Genomic DNA, 19,111 nt, shown 5'->3' on the forward strand with positions numbered 1-19,111 from the left:
TGATTACTGAAAACTTCCTGACTTTAAGAGTGTTGCAGAAGGCAAAGCTGGAGGCCCAGCCTTCTGAGTTCTTTTACAGGGCTTGGAAAATATGAAGGACCGCTGCAGTAACTGTGTGAATCTGAGAAGGGGAATATGTTGAATAAAATCATAACTGATGTTTCTGTATTTTCTTTTATTCAAAGCCAGGAATATTTCAGGATCTTTTCGGTTTGAACGGCAGTTTTTTCTAGCGGTGTCATATGAAACTGTCACCCATAATTATGACCCTAGTATCGATCTATTGATCTGTTTTGGGGTTAGGGTTAGTTAAGGTTAGTTACAGTTAGGGTTAGGGGTGGGGGGAAGGGTATCTTTTTTCTTCACAAATGCAAATACACTCAATCTGTTTCTTAAACGAGGGACATATTCATACGGCACAGAAGGTTTTTTTTTTACCTCAATAGACGTCATTGATTGGTTGAAATTGCAGAAATTGAAGAAGAAAAAACCAACAAATATCTTACAAACTATAGAAGTTTCTCAATAAAGCCAAGACAAAAGGATATTTTATAAACACATTCTACCAGTATACGAAGTTTAAAAGTGTTTAGTTACGTGGAAATTATTTTAAAAAGCTGCCGTTGAAACCGAAAAGATCCACATTTCATCACCCCTCGTATATTGATAACATTTAATATCTAAAGAAGATAATTAAACTAAAGAAATATCAGAAGCTAAACACATGGTGAACGTTTTCAACTCATTAACATAAACATCAACTCTGACATATATATCATTTTCGTTTTTCAATTCATTATTTAACAATGTTCCAACTCATCACTCACTTACGTAATATAAAAAAACTACATAAATATCAAAGAACGAAATACAACACCCAAAACAGCTTTGTATAGATTAAATGGAAATAAACGATCGGTAATGATATAGCTAAAAACATAACTAAAAACATAACGAAAGAGGTCTTTCTCACTTATTTCAATCAGTGGGCAGCGGCCATGCTGGGGCACCGCCTTGATTCGTTTAGCCGTACTGATCGACCTCAGAACTTATTTCTTTTAAAGCCTGGTGTTTATTTCCGTCTACCAAATTCACTCACGAAGTCTTGGACGGCCCGAGGTTATAGTAGAAGTCACTTACCCAAGGTGCCACGCAGTGGGACTGATCTAGGAACTATGTGGTAGAGAAGTGAACTTCTTACCACACTTTGTGAAATCCAATAAGAGGATTCCCAGAAACAACCTAATAGCAGGGCATCTCTAATAACACCCCCACAAAAAAACGCCCTGATTACTTTTCCATCTTTGAGGCATCGTAAGTATTCATTTCCAGTCTTGCTTACAAAAGCAAAAGATACTCAGCTCAGTACGTTAAGAAGTGTGAGTCATTCGGACTCACCATTCTTGCCATCCAAATCTACCGTTTGATAAACACACTAGGAGGCAGCACCTCTTCCTCCACACAAATCTTTTTCTTCTAATGTTATTTGAAGAAGCTGATGAGAGCTTAACCAGGTAGGAAAATGCCTGCATTGAAAGACTTACTGATGTGTTTACCGCGTAACCCCTTCCGTCACGGCCACCAAACACAAGTAAAGAGTCCGGGCGCTTCAGGTGCATTCAGGGATCTTTTCGGTTTGAACGGCAGTTTTTAAAAATAATTTCCACGTAACTAAACACTTTTAAACTTCGTATACTGGTAGAATGTGTTTATAAAACATCTTTTTCTCTTGGCTTATTGAGAAAATTCTATTGTTTGTAAGATATGTGTTGGTTTTTCTTCAATTTCTGCAATTTCAACCAATAAACGACGTCTATTGAGGTGAAAACATTCTGTGCCGCATGAATATTCCCTCGTTTAAGAAACAGATTGGGTTTATTTACATTTGGGAAGAAAAAAAGATACCCTTCCCCCACCCCTAACCCTAACTGTAACTAACCTTAACTAACCCTAACCCTAAAACAGATTGAAATGCAATAGGTCGATACTAGGGTCATAATTATGGGTGACAATTTCATATGACACCGCTAGAAAAAACTGCCGTTCAAACCGAAAAGATCCGCATTCAGTGGTTGATATCAGAAACAATTCATTCTTAGCTCTCTGGTAAGTCCTACTTATCTATATAATGCAGTGGTTATTAGCTGGGGTCGCTGTGGCCCCTAAGATTCCATAGAAGGTTTTTTGGAGTCCATACAACTAAATAATACGATAATATTTTAAGGATCCCTGAGAAGATTTTGCTTTAGATATATGTATTGGTATGTATTGCAAGAAACAGTCAGTTTTCATTCCGTGACATTTTACATAATTCACCTACACAAGTTAATGTGTGAAAAACAAAATAGGAATTTTAAAACAATTTCTATAAAACTAGTTTTTAACCATCGAATTGCAATGGGGTCCACTAGAATAAAATAGTAATGAAAGGGGTCCATTGATAAAACATGGTTGCCAACACCTGCTTTAGATTTATGTAGGCGTATGCACTACAAGAAACAGCTAGTTTTCTTCCTCTAACATTTTAATCGTTTAACATGCAAAAGTTAACGTGTGAAAAACAAAATGGTAATCTTGAAAGAAATTTCTAAAAAACTAGTTTTTAATCAGCAAATGGCTATGGGGGGGTCCACCGGAATAAAATAGTAATCAGTAGGGTCGATAGACAAAAAATTGAGAGCACCTGATCTTATGATTATTACAGTAAAACTGTTTTACTTTATTGTGGAACTAGAAGTTATGAAAGAGTAATTTGGCCAGGTTTGCTTTAATTTAATGTGTATTTCATAAACTGTGTTAAATAGATTATTCTGTATAGTTCGTGATGATAGTCATGATTTACGATGAAAACGCATACGCACATAATAGCGGTGCTCTAGCATGGCCACCATTTGCAGGCCCGTAGTGGTAAAAGAGTAAAAGTACATATATACAGCGTGTCTTATGTCCATACATACATGCATACATACATATATATATATATATATATTATATAATATATATATATATATATTATATAGATAATTTATATATAGAGAGAGAGATAGATAGATAGATAGATAGATAGAGAGAGAGAGAGAAGAGAGAGAGATAGATAGATATAGAGATGTGTGTGAATCTGTCAATCTATACATACATACATACATACATACAAATACATGAATACATAGGTATTACACACACACACAAACACGTACACACACACACAAACACACACACACATACACATATATATATGCACATTTTCACAGGCATAAATATATATACATACATGCATTTAAATATCTATTTGCTTGTGTATGCATGAAATATGATTACATATACATAGATACACATGTATATATATATATATATATATATATATATACGCCCGTGTGTGATATACACATATACGTATATACAACACACACATGTATATATATATATATATGAGTGTGTGAATGTGTGTGCATGTGTGTTACTCTGTGTGCCTGTTTGTGTGTGCGTGTGTTTGTAAACACGTTAATTAAATAACGGCATAATATACCGGTACCATCCATACCAATGGTTAGCGTTATCTTTCCTTCACAGTTCATAAGTAATGTTACACTTCTAGGGACTCACTCTTATATGTCACACTTCTACGACCTCGCTTCTCAGGAGGATGTTCGATTTTTCTCTGAGACAGAAATATTTTGCCATTTATCTATAAATATATTTGTGCAACAAACATTATATATTGAGGTATATTAGAGGAATTTCAAAGTTGGTCACATTCTTTTTCATTATACCGATCTATATAAACAAACTCTACCCATAGTTCTCACAGACCCTCAGAGACCAACATAGATGGTAATTGTTGCTCCTCCTGAACAAATTTATTTCGATGGGATACCATATATACCAGAAAATTTTTTCCGAGAGCCGGCATTCTATGCAGGAGAAAGGAGGTATGTGTAGCGGTTTGAATCTGGCATGAGATGATGCACACGATCTAAGTTATATACTTGTTTCAGTCATGTGACTGTGGCCATGCTGGAGCACCGCCTTTAGTCGAGCAAATCGAACCCAGGACTTGTTTTTTTGTAAGCCTAGTACTTATGCTATCGGTCTATTTTGCCGAACCGCTAAGTTACGAGGACGTAAACACACCAGCATCGGTTGTCAAGCGATGTTGGGGGACAAACACAGACACACAAGCATATAGACATACATATATATATACATATATACGACGGGCTACTTTCAGTTTCTGTCTACCAAATCGACTCACAAGGCTTTGGTCGGCCCGGGGCTATAGTAGAAGACACTTGCCCAACGTGCCACGCAATAGGACCAAACCCAGAACCATGTGGTTGGTAAGCAAGCTACTTACCACACAGCCACTCCTACGCCTATACATACATACATACATACATACATACATACATACATACATACACACACGCGCACATATGTATATATATATATATATATATATATATATATATAATATATATGATATATGTACAAATCTTTAGTTAATATATTGAATGAGAATATTATATACTGATTTATATGAGTGCACTATTGTATCAATATTAATACTATAAAAGTATTAAGATATTTAATACGAGCACATATATATATATATATTATATATATATATATATTATATATATATATATATATAGATATATATAATATATATATATATATATATATATATATATATAATATATATATATATATATATGTAAAATAATATGTGACAATTATTCAAGATAAAACTCTGTGTTTCGGATTTTAGGAAATCAATATCAGAAAACTCCTCAGAAAGATATACACGTGTGAAAAATAATTGTTGCATTAAAAATATATAAATAAATAAATATAAAAATGTGTTAAAAATATATATATATCCTAAAGATAAAGCTAAATATGGAACTTCGGAGGGCGGGAATAAGTTAAATATGCATAAGTATAAATATATAATATATATGACAGTTTAAAAGTTTTGAATTAAGTATTTAAACCATCTTACGATCGTTTTACAGAATATGAAATATATGAATTTCAAGATTCTCATACTAAAGTATATACAAATTTCACATGTCTAAACTAACTATATGAACTATATTTGAAATACAAGACAATATATCGGATTTTACATATGAATATTATGGATTATTGCAGAAGACTAACCAAGGAAGTATATATGGATTTAAAGACTCTCATCAAAAGCTGTAATTTTTAATTTTTAATTTATATTTCAAACAAACACCATTTTATAGTATTACTTGAAATTTAAAACAAAAAAACTCCCGTTCGATATGTTATACACAATTCAAATTTTATATCCCTGAAAAGCAGAAGAGTTGTCCATAAATGCTTATCAATATAGGTATTCATTATAGAGACAACACTTCTGTGAAACGATCGTAAGATGCTTTAAATAATTAATTCAAAACTTTTAAACCGTCATATACATTATATATTTATACTTATACATATTCATATTTATTTATATATTTTTAATACAACAATTATTTTTCACACGTGTATATCTTTCTGAGGAGTTTTCTGATATTGATTCCTTAATATTAATAATAATATATTATTGGCTGTGGTTAGTAGCTTGCTAACCAACCGCATGGTTCCGGGTTCAGTCCCATGGCGTGGCATCTTGGGCAAGTGTCTTCTGCTATAGACCCGGGCCGACCAATGCCTTGGGAGTGGATTTGGTAGACGGAAACTCAAAGAAGCCTGTCGTATATATGTATATATATGTATATGTATGTGTGTCTGTATTTGTCCCCCTAGCATTGCTTGACAACCGATGCTGGTGTGTTTATGTCCCCGTCACTTAGCGGTTCGGCAAGAGACCGATAGAATAAGCACTGGGCTTACAAAGAATAAGGCCCGGGGTCGATTTGCTCGATTAAAGGCGGTGCTCCAGCATGGCCGCAGTCAAATGACTGAAACAAGTAAAAGAGTATATATATTGTATCTCATATATTGATTTTGAATTTCGGCACAAGGCCTGGAACTTTGAGGGCGGGATTAATCGATTATATCGACCCCAGCAATCAAATTGTATTTAATTTATTGACCAGGAAAGGTTGAAAGGCAAAGTCAACCTGGGCGGTATTTGAACCCGGAAGGTGTAAAGAGACGAAAAGCCGTTAAGCAATTTGCCCCGCGTGCTAACGATTCCACCAGCTGGCTGCCATTGAAAAGAGGAAGAAATGTTGTTTGGCATTTTGCCCGGTACACAAACGATTCAAAAATGTTTTAAGTTTACTGTGCGGTATAGAAACAACTCTGGATAAAGATAAATTTTCATCATAACATGACCTTGTCAGATAACCATAATTCTCAACGCAATCGTATAACTATTAATGCAACACATGCAACAATCCTTGAATAAATACAACTGACTCTGCACCTCTTGGTCTCAGAAAGTGAATAACTTAAGGCGGCGAGCTGGCAGAAACGTCAGCACGCCGGGCGAAATGCTTAGCGGTATTTCGTCTGCCGCTACGTTCTGAGTTCGAATTCCACCGCGGTCGAAGTTGCCTTTCATCCTTTCGGAGTCGCTTGAATAAGTGCCACTTACACATTGGGGTCGATATAATCGACTTAATCCGTTTGTCTGTCCTTGTTTGTCCCCTCTGTGTGTAGCCCATTGCGGGTAATAAAGAAATAAAATAAGAAAGTGAATAACTTAGAGTAGTGGTTTTCAGCCGGGCCTGTATGACCTGAGGTGTGTCCGTATAAGAGTTTTGAGGGCTTACGCAAGCAAAATAATAAATTGGAGATAGATAGTGTTAATTTAAAATGTCCATGAATAAATTTTGCATAAGATGCGTTTATTGCAGTAAACAGCTTTGTTACATTCTACATGATTCAACCTATACAAATTAATGTGTGAAAATCAAAATAAAAATTTTGAAAGAAAATTCTATAAAACGAGTTTTTAACCATCAAATTACGATGATGGTCTACCAGAATTAAATAGTAATTAAAGGGGCCATTAGATTTTTTTAGAAATGGCTGAGAGCCACTAGATTAACGTGCAAAATGACTGATACATTCTCTACAATGTATTTACATTTATGCTAAAATGTTTAATGGATTCGACATGAAAAATCTAATCTAACCAAAATTGTTGATGCAATGAAGAGAGGTCAGTATTTGTAAAATGGAAAGCATTTCCATAAAACGTAAGATTTTATATACATTTTAAATATAAATATTCGTTGTTTGATTTTTACCATTAGGATGTAACCAGTATTAAGTAATAATCAAAAAGTTTCAGTTTCCTTTCAATACGAAATATTGTATATTTATTACATTGCCGCCATAGTTAAACAAGGCCTTTTAGAAGCTAACTCAATTAGATTTACAGCGTAGAAACACATGCGTCCTACGATACAATGACGTATTTCACAGCCGCCAAAATAAATGTGTTTTCACACATATCTAGGTGGAAATCTTTTCTCGAGAATAGCATCGAAATGTCTTATACTAAAATGTTAAATATGGCATTTACCAAATTATACTTATTCATTGCTGATTATTGTTTTTTTTCAATTCTAGCTCGACCAATGTTTTAATTTCATCAACAAGAATCCTGTCAACTGTTTTTGTTGTAATCCTTTCGTTGGACTTTCATTGTAACGCTCACTCCAATATAGCAGCATAGTTATTAAGACAAGTAAGACCACAACTATCTATGACCGTCTACTTTGTACTCTCTAACTATACTGATACTGACTGATAGTATTTATAATGACTAACACATACCACTCGTCACGTGGGAGGGCGTACCATTATTATCATTATCTCCATAACATTTCCCTTTTTAATTCCCTTTTCGATTTATCTATCCATTTTTGGCCAGCACACGTAGCTACGCATTAAAGCTTTCAACCTAGAAATACTAGAATGTCCAACATGAAATTCCCTCAGCATTTTCTCTCTGCAACATCAGCGTGCCATCACAAACTGAGCAAAGGTTCACATATATATGTATGTATGTGTCTGTGTTTGTGTGCATTTGTCCCCCATTAGCGTCGCTATAGTAGAAGACACTTGCTGGTTTGTTTATGTCCCCGTAACCTAGCGGTTCGGCAAAAAAAGACCGATGGAATAAGTACTAGGCTGACAAAGAATAAGTCCTGGGGTCGATTTGCTCTATTAAAGGCGGTCCTCCAGCATGGCCGCAATAAAATACCTGAAGCAAATAAAAGAATAAAAGAATAATTAAATTTTATGCTTGATTAATTTGTAGTGAGTAGTGACCGTGTCCTTATGAAGAAATCCGAAATATAAACACGATAAAATTGTACTTCTCACTATACGTATATATCCCTGTCAGTTGTATAATATTAATTTTACCTTAATGTAATCATATTGTATGCTGAATGCAAACCCATTGTATAGATAATTAAATGTTTGTGTTTGATTAATTTTTAGGGGGTACTGACCACGTCCTAATGAAGTAATCCTAAATATAAACACAGATCATTACATTGTACATAATTGGCTTCCCCTGAAGAAATTCGCGATTTATTTCCTTTAATTGAAATGCGTTTTTAAACTCACATGGCTTTATATTCAGTGTTATATTTTCGTTTTTAGAAAACTGCCATATTTATCAAATTCAACAGTATTTATCGTTGCCACACGACTTAATTTCTAATGCAGCGCCATCCATTCTGTTACCTCGAAACAATTTCATATTTTCTATTTGATTAATATGAGATACTGTTATCAAAATGAAGAAATCATTATACCGTCAAACGCAAACAGAAGCTACGATATCAATCGATCTGCTAGAATTAATAGCCAAATCACCCTCAAATTACTTCTAAACACTCTTTAACAAACCACATCATGAATAACGTGATTTTACCAACATTGCATATGAAAATCAAAATTTGAGGACAGAGTTATTGTTATGGAAACGGTTTCGTCTCAGACTGATCACAATTGCGGTTTCCCTTCTGTCGGCGAGTCACCGATAATCAATTTATAGCCTGAATGCAATCAGCCGGTTATTGTTCTCAAAAATTTTCCACACCAGATTGATCATAAGTGCGACTCCTGCTCTATCAGTGTTTTACCGATAATCTCTTAATATGCTTAATACTCTCAGCCGATTATTGCAAATCGAACAGATTTCGTCTCAAAGTGATCATAATTATGTCTTCTACTGTATCATCTTGTCGTCCATATTCTCTTTGCATGCATAATGTCATTAGCCGGTTATTGTTATCGAGAAGCTTTTGGTTCCAACTGATCCCAATAATGGCGTCTGCTGTATCTGCGCATCGCAAAACAAAGTCTAATCTGATCAGATTTTACAAATTCTTCTCCAGCATTCATTTGTGAAATTGCATTTTCAAATATGGCGTCATGAAAACACCAAAAGGCAAAAGTAGAAACAATGGCTTATGACGACATGAAGGTGTCCGTACTAAGCATTCAAGAAAATACTTCAGAACACTGCATTCTTAAAATAAAATTCATGCATCTTACTACATTCATTCTTTAAATACAAGGCGGTACTGAAAAGTTCCTGGCTTTAAGGGTATCACGAATTGATTTGTTGGGGACCCCGAACTTACGAGTTCTTTTCCAGAGCTTAAAAAAACCTGAAGGGCCACTGCAATAAGTGTGTGTGAATCTGAGAAAGGGAATATGTTGAATAAAGTCGTAATTAACTGATCCTCCTGTATTTTCTCTTACCCAAAACCAAGAACATTTCAGCACCACCTCCTACTGCGTGGAGTCTTAGGCAGATTCATTGTGAGTAAATTTGGTAGGCGGAAACTGTGTGAAAGCCTTATACATATATATACTCATTTACTTGTTTCAGTCATTTGACTGCGGCCATGCTGGAGCACCGCCTTTAGTCGAGCAAATCGATCCCAGGAATTATTCTTTGTAAGCATAGTACTTATTCTATTTGTCTCTTTTGCCAAACTGTTACGGGGACGTAAACACACCAACATCGGTTGTCAGGCAATAGTGGGAGACAAGCACAGACATAAACACACCACACACACACACACACACACACACACACAATATATATATATATATATATATCCATATATACATATATACGACGGACTTCTTCCAGTTTCCGTCTACCAGATCCATTCACAATGCTTTGGTCGGCCAAGGATATAGTAGAAGACACTTACCCAAAGGTGCCACGGAGTGGGACTGAACCCGGTTCAATGTGCTTGGTAAGCAAGTTACTTACCACACAGCCACTTCCTGCGCCTATATATACATAATACATACATACATACAACATACATACATACATACATACACACACATGTATATACATTTCAGGAGCCGCTTCTACATGTACACATATACATATGTATTTATGAAGGGTTGCTGAAAAGTTCTTGACTCTAAGAGTGTCACGAAAGGCTTGGTTGGCGGCCCGACCTTCAGAGTTCTTTTACAGATCTTAGAAAACCTGAAGGACCACTGCAATAAGTGAGTGAAACGGAGTGAGGATTATACATTATTTATATTATTTACATTATTTACATTTGACAGATATTTGTCCTCACTCTCCAGCCTTCATCAGGTGTCTTGGGAAAATTTCGAACCTGGGTTCTCACTCCTAGGGTATACAGCCGAAACGTTGTGTTAACAACAAACAAGATTAGGGCAAATATCCGTCGAATATAAATAACGTAAATAATATAAATAATGTATATAATTCTTCATCTCTTATATATAGAACTATGGAGTGGGGGTTATGTTGAATGGAACCATAATTAACTGATCCTCCAGTATTTTCTTTTACCAAACACCAAGAACTTCCTAAGCACCACCTCGTAGAAGTGCACATTCACATATGTATTTATAAAGTGGTGCTGAAAATTTCCTAGCTTTAAGGGTGTCGCGAAAGGCCTCGCTGGAGACATTGACCTTCCGAGTTATTTTGGAAGACTTACAAAATCTGAAGGACTGCTACAACGATTGTGTGAATTTGAGAGAATATATTTAACCGGAGCCAGTCAATTTTCAGCACCCACAAGTATAACTTTCGCGGTGCTTTTTTTTCACTTCTGCCCAACACTTTCAATGTCGTGGGTTCAAACTCGCTGGAACCTAGTATATTGGTGCGGAATTGGCTTTGTGATTGAGAAGGTAACTTTACAACCACGACGTTCTGGGTTCAGTCCTACTGCGTGGCACCTTAGGCAGATGATTTGTGAGTAAATTTGATAGAGGGAAACTGTGAAAAAGCCTCATACATACATACATGCACAAACACAGACACACACACGCACATGTATATTTACATACACACACATATATACAAAGAATAAGTCCTGGGGGTCGATTTGCTCGACTAAATGCAGTGCTCCTGCATGGCCACAGTCAAATGACTGAAACAACTAAAAGAGTAAAGAGTATATATATATATAGTTGAGAAGTATTCTGTGAAGAGCGTATTAGAGTACAAAATAGAACTCGTTCACCATTAGAATTACCAGATAGCCAGCAGTATTAGGGTATACTACCAATTCTAGGCTTTGGCATTCCTCGTGTGGGAAAAATAAAAAGGATCCAGTTGGATGTGATAGCATCGAAATCAAACATTTACTTACGGAGACAGCGATTTTATATCACCTGACGAAATACAACTAGGTCCTATTATACAGGTAAACCGTTAATTAATTTAAATCGAAATCCTGTATATATGTATGGATCTATGTTGTATCGAAACATGTGTAGTAGTCATGAAACAGCAGTCGAATCGTACTCCCTCTTACTTTTGACTCTTTTTATTCTTTCCTTTATACAAACATGCATAAACACAGACACACACACACACTCACACAGACACACACACACATCACACACACACACACACACACACACACACACACACACATATGTATATATATGTATATATATAATAAGGGGAGAAATTGATATTAATCAATTAAAACCAGTGGCTTAGCATATTTAAAAGATCGGAAGATTAAAAATTGTGTTACATTTAAAATTAAGAGGAATGACCACTAAAGTGGACACCTAATATGCTAAACATAGACGTCAAATCGCGATTACCACGAAGAGCGTGTTCTCAAGAAAAATCTCAGCAAAACGTATATTTTCATTTGTCTTGCTCAATTTTAAATTTTGGCGTTTTGCTGAGATTTTTCTTGAGAACACACTCTTCGTGGTAATGGTGATTTGACTTCTATGTTTAGCATATTAGGTGTCCACTTTAGTGGTCATTCCTCTAAATTTTGTATTTTACTCGTATTGTTTATATTTTAAATAATTATTTACCCTTTTTTCTGTATTGTTGCCCTTAGCCGTTTTTTCTTGTGCATGTGCGTATATAGACATATGTATGAACCTTTTTGATGCGCGGGTGTGTAAGGGATTGTATATATATATATATATTTTTTTGCGAATGGTGTGGGTGAGAATGTGTGTGTTTCAAGTGAGTGTGGATGAGTGTATACTTATAGGCGCATGTACGTGGGTGTGCGGGCGGGTATATGTAGGTATGGACACGCGAATACTATGAACATATTTACCTCCTTACTTTTACTTCCTCTCCTCACTTAGCGGTCATTCAAATACCCCTTTTGTCTTAATAACGGTCAATCACACAGTAAGTTCCCATTGTTTAACTGTCATTTTCGTAGCATTTTTTCCGGTGGCCGGATAACTGAAGAGATGGCGGCGTGTATTTCCACCCCGACATCCGAAACTCGGAGTTTTATCATGGCTACCGAATAAGTGTCACATATGGCATTTACAGATAAATCCTTTATTTACATAATATCGAGGTCTCTTTCATTCTTTTGTTGTCTTACCATTTCTATCAATATATATATATATATATATATATATATATATATTATATATATATATATATATATATATATATACTATATATATATATATATATATATTATATATAAATATATATATATGATTTAGTTATCGCAGTTATTTATATAATTATTAGATTTTAACTCTACGTTTATTTGTAAGACTTTACTTAGCCAAAGAGATATATAGATCGTTAATAGTAATATGAGTTTTTTTAAAGTGAGGTTTCATGTATTTACATTTATTGATAGCATAAATTTTAGTCTTTATTAACTATATTTGTTGATAGTTATTTAGTTATTATTTTAAATATTTTATAATTGTTAGATGTGTACTTAAATCTAATATATGAATAATATTTTTTAGTTAATTAATTTGGTAATTAAATTTTTGGACTATAACTGAGTTAAGGATATTTGTGTGTTTATTTTTTTTTTTAGCTATTTTGTATATTCATAAATATCTCTAATAGTTGACTTCGTCTATTATAACTTATATATTGCTATTTTCAATTGATAATTTGTAGTAGTATTTTCATTGATAAATATATTAGTAGTATTTATTGGATACTATATAACTACGGATTGATAATTTCATTAAGTATTTCTTTGTTGAAGATATGTATTTCATTATTTCATTTTAGTTCTTAACAATAAGGTTTTTATAAGTTATTAATTAGCCAACGAGATATATGAGTCGTTAATTAGTTATAGCTTTCTTTTAAGATTGTTTGTTTGTTTACAATTTGCTTTTTCATCTTTAATCTTTTAATTTGTAATATATTTCATAAGTAATAATGAATAATTAATTTATTAGGTTTTTATTATAAGTGCATATATAATTTTTGATAGAGATAATTTTAGATCTTAATTCTTATATTTATATACATTTATATATATTCATTGATAATTTAGTTACTATTCAAATATTATATAATTATTTGATTTGAAATTAAATTTAATAATATGAATAGTGATTATTTTTATTTTTTATTTATTTATAATTTTTTATTTATTTGTTTTTGTTAAAATATTTAGGTAAATTAGATATTGACTATAACTGTGATTAGATTATTTGTGGGCTTATGTTTTTTTAAAGCCATATTAAATCTGAATAGATAAATACATTTTCTATTTATTAAAAATTAATATTTAACATTATAATCGATTGTATGACGTAATCATAATCGTTAAAGTTTCTAGTTTGATAATAGAGTTTTTTATAAGAAAAATTATCATTTTATTTATTTCTTTAAAAAATATTGTTTAAATATATTTGATTATTTATTTAACTATTATCATTAACCTGAAGATTGACTATAACCATAATTCGAATTATTAACTGAATTTAAATTATTGTTATTCGAATTAGGTTATGGGCATGAAAAGATCGTAGAGGTTTTACTTTTTATCTTATATTACTTTTTATTCTTTTTGATAGTTATATATATTTAATAAATAAATAAATATTTAAAAATGAATAAATAAATAAATAAAAAATAAATAAATATATAAAGTTAAAAATTAAAAATTATTAATTTATATTTATAAATTTATATATATATATATATATATAAATTTATAAATATAAATTAATAATTTTTAATTTTTAACTTTAAATTTAAATAATTTAAATTTTGAATTTTATATTTTATATATTTGTATATTATATTAATAAATTTTTTTCTATGTTTTGGTTTGTGTTTCACTGTTTGATTTGCCTAATAGTGGTTTTATCTCTAATTTAATTTATATATATATATATATATATTATATTATATATATACGAGTGGATTCTTTCAGTTTCTGTATAACAAATTCACTCACAAGTCTTCGGTCGACTCGGCGCTATAAAACGCAGACTGTCGCCCAAGGAACCGCTGAGTGGTATTGAACACAAGACCACATGGCTAGGAAGCAGGCTTCCTAAGTACACAGCCACGCCTGCGCCTATGAGAGGGATAACCGAAAACGTCGAAGTGTTACTGAAAATATCTGTGCCATTCTTAAGTTAACCATAGCAGCAACAACAACAGTAACAACAACGACAACAGAATTGTTCTGACCACTTTACATAAATTGAAAAGGGGAAAAAATGAAACATGAAACCAGAGTGATCTTTTGAGAAAGTTCCAAGTCAATATGGAGCTTCTTTAATAAATGGCAATGACGATATCATAGTCAAATATATGTCTGATAATTTTTCCATCTAGATTTAATATAAATCAGCGAAGACTACTGCCAAAGCTCTTAAAAGTTTCTAGTTTATAAAAATTGTAATAAGTTAGCAGACCAGCCACAATAATAATAATAATAATAATAATAATAATAATAGATAATAATAAGAATAATAATAATAATAATAATAATAATATAATGATAAAAAAATATTCAGACAAATACATAACAAAAACAACCAGGACTTACAAACATATATAACATACACAGAAAATTGCACTACTAGGCACTGCACACATCCTACGCAGAACACTTTCCATACAATAACCATCAGAGCATCACAACAAATCACAGCACATACCCAAGGCACACAGAGCTGTGCTCGGTAGTGATGAGTGAAAGCACGCTATAAAAATAAAACTACTGAATAATATAATAATAATAATAATAATAATAATAATAATAATAATAATGATAATAATAATAATGATAATAATAATATAATAATAATAATAATAATAATAATAATAATAATAATGATGATAATAATAATAATAATAATAATAATAATAATAATAATAATGATGATTTTTTGCCCATTTTTAAAGTCTAACCAGGCTCATGGGCCCGGTCTCCCGGTTTCCGTGTGGGTATGTGGTCCCAGCTGGATGGGACGCCAGTCCATCGCAGCATTACTCACTTTTGTCAGGTGAGTGGACTGGAGCAACGTGAAATGAAGTGTTCTGCTCAAGAACACAACGCGTCATCCGGTCCAGGAATTGAAACCACAATCTTACGATCATGATGCTGCCACCCTAACCACTAAGCCATGCGCCTCCACAATAATGATAATGATAATGATAATGATAATAATAATAATAATAATAATAATAATAATAATAATAATAATAATAATAATAATAATAAATTATAATAATAACGACGACGACGACGATCACGACGACGACGACGACGATGATGATGATGATGATGATGATGATGGTTGGTGGTGAGGAGGATGAGGATGAAAGTAAAATTCTCGTTATCTTTTTAATCATTTCCTTATAGCGCATAAGTGAAGAACGAAATTTCCATCACTTTTCGATGATATATTGCCAATAAACTGTATTTGCTTCACTTTATGCGTCACGTGTTTTTTTACTGAGTAGAAATCGTTGTTTTTATTTCTTCTTTGCCCAAGGAATGCTGTTATTTATCTGCTAACTAGAGCTCATAGAGAATGTAACATTTATACAAAAATAAAGTTTACTTCATCAAACTTGATGTTCTTTAGATGATTGATAGCTAAAGTAACCTGGCTGGAACCGAGAGGTGACTTGGTATTGCAATATCAATTTATATGCGAAATCCCATCAGGTCGAAAATTCATTTGATATAATTTGATTGAGAATTGAGCTGGTGGGCCATGGAAATTACATTTTGATTCGGTTGTAAACGCGAAATACATTGCAATTTAGAATATAACGTTTTTTTTTTTTGTATTACTAGATTGCAGAGGCGGTGTGAGCTGTTCGAATCGTTAGCACGCTGGATGAAATCCGTTGGGGTATTTCACCCATCGTTGCGGTCTGATTTCAAATTCCGCCGAGGTCGACGTTTCTTTCAAGGTCACAATATTTTTTATCTCGTCTAGGCACAAGGCCCAAAAGTTTGGAGGAGAGGGGCCAATTAGATCGACATCAGTATGCAACTGGTACTTAATTCATCGACCCCGAAAGGATGAATGGCCAAGTCGATCTTGGCGGAATTTGAACTCAGAACGTAAAGACAGACGTAATAGAGCTAAGTATTTCGCCCGGCGTGCTAACGTTTCTTATTTCTTTATTGCCCACAAGGGCTTAAACATAGAGGGGACAAACAAAGACAGGCAAACGGATTAAGTCGATTACATCGACCCCAGTGCGTAAGTGGTACTTAATTTATCGACCCCAAAAGGATGAAGGCAAAGTCAACCTCAGCGGAATTTGAACTCAGAACGTAACGGCTGACGAAATACCGATAAGCATTTCGCCCGGCGTGCTAACGTTTCTGCCATCTCGCCGCTTTTCAGGGTCGATAAATTAAGTACAAGGGAAACACTGGGGCCGATGTAATCGAGTAGTTTCCTCCAACCAAATTGCAGGCCTTGTGCCTATAGCAGAAAAAATTAAAAGAGTGGTTGAACTGGCAGAAACGTTAGCATATCGGACAAAATGCTTACCAGCATTTCTTCTGGTTCTTTACATTCTGAGTTCAAATTCCGCCGACGTCGACTTTGCCTTTCATCCTCAAATTTTAGTCCTTTTTCCTTTAGTAGAAAGGATATTACTAAACTAGTGAGGAACCGAGCTGGCAGGATCGTTAGCACGCCGGGTAAAGTGCTTTCATCTGTCTTAACGTCTTGAGTTCAAACTCCTCTGAGGTCAACTTTACGTTTTATCCTTTTGGGGTCGATGAAATAAGTAACATTTGAACGCTGGGGGGTCGACGTAATTGATTTATCATTCCCCCTAAAATTGCTGACCATACGCTGATATTACTTCCTTGTTCAGGAGGCGAGCTGGTAAAATCGTCAGTACGTCGGGAAAAATGCTTAGCGGCATTTCGTCTGTTCTTATGTTCTGACTTCAAATTCCACCGAATTCGACTTCACCTTTCATCCTTTCAGGGTCCATAATGAAAGTATCTATTAAATACAGGGCTCGATGTCATCTACTTCTCCCAACCCCCGAAATTGCTGGCCGTTTGCCAAAATTTGAAAGCGTTATTACTAACTTGCTAATGAGGTGAGCTGGCATTTCGTTCGTCTTTATGTTCAGCGCTCAAATTCCGCGGAGGTCGACTTGGCATTTCATCCTTTCGGGGTCGATTAAATAAGTACTAGTTGAACGCCAGAGTCGATAAAATAAGTACCAGTTGAACGCCGGGGTCAATAAAATATGTACCAGTTGAATGCCGGGGTCAATAAAATAAGTACCAATTGAACGCCGGAGTCGATAAAATAAGAAACAGTTGAATGCTTATTCTCTCTCCCGAAATTGCTGGCCTTGTGCCAAAATTTGAAAGCGTTACTACTAATCTGCCGAAGAATGAGCATGTGAGGTCAAAGGATAACGTATTTGTAATTGCGTTTCTTGAAAATGGTTTCCATGAAATGATATTCTTCCCACGATATTCTCATGTGAAAACAATGACTGAATTTGCCGCTAAAGTGGATAATGCAATTGCTTTGGGGACATAAACACACTAGCATCGGTTATGAAGCGATAGTGGGGGGAGGTACAAACACAGACATGAAGACACACACGCATGAATATATATATATATATACGACGGGCTTCTTTCAGTTTCCGTCAACCGAATCAACTCACAAGGCTTTAATCGGCACGAGGCTATAGTAGAAGTCACTTCACCTCCTTTTGCTTCAGCTGTTCACTGAGGACACAAAAATGAGTAAGAGTGCCACGGGCCAGTGTCCCGTCCAGTGGGGAATATATATAAACCATAGCAACCAGGAAACCAGTCCAATGAATCTATATGAGATACATGGCTGTGTGGTAAGTAACTTGCTTACCAACCACTTCGTCCCGGGTTCAGCCACACTGCGTGGCACCTCGGGCAATTTTCTTCTACTATAATCTCACCCCGACCAAAGCCTTGTGAGTGGATTTGGTAGAAGGAAACTGAAAGAAACCCATCGTATATGTGTGTGTGTGTGTCTGTGTTTCTACCCCAAGCATTGGTTGACAACCGATGCTGGTGTGTTTACGTCCCGGTAACTTAGCAGTCTGAAACAAGTAAATGACTGAAACCAGTAAAAGAGTAAAAGAGAGTACGTTTCAGCTCATGTTGTGTATGGGGGTTTGTCAATGAAATGAATCAACAGGTAGGAAAATGTAAGTGGAGGTAATTGGTGATCGTTATTATTCGGTAGGTGGGAGTAAATTGCTCATTTTTGGAGAGTAATGAGACTAAATATTTACAGTGATTTTTTGTGAACATGAATTAAAATATATACAAGATCAAAGTTGGTTATGCGTTCATATTTAGGCGTGTTCTGTATTTCTCGATAAACA

This window comes from Octopus sinensis, linkage group LG8 (assembly GCF_006345805.1).
Source record: "Octopus sinensis linkage group LG8, ASM634580v1, whole genome shotgun sequence".
Lineage (NCBI taxonomy): Eukaryota > Metazoa > Mollusca > Cephalopoda > Octopoda > Octopodidae > Octopus > Octopus sinensis.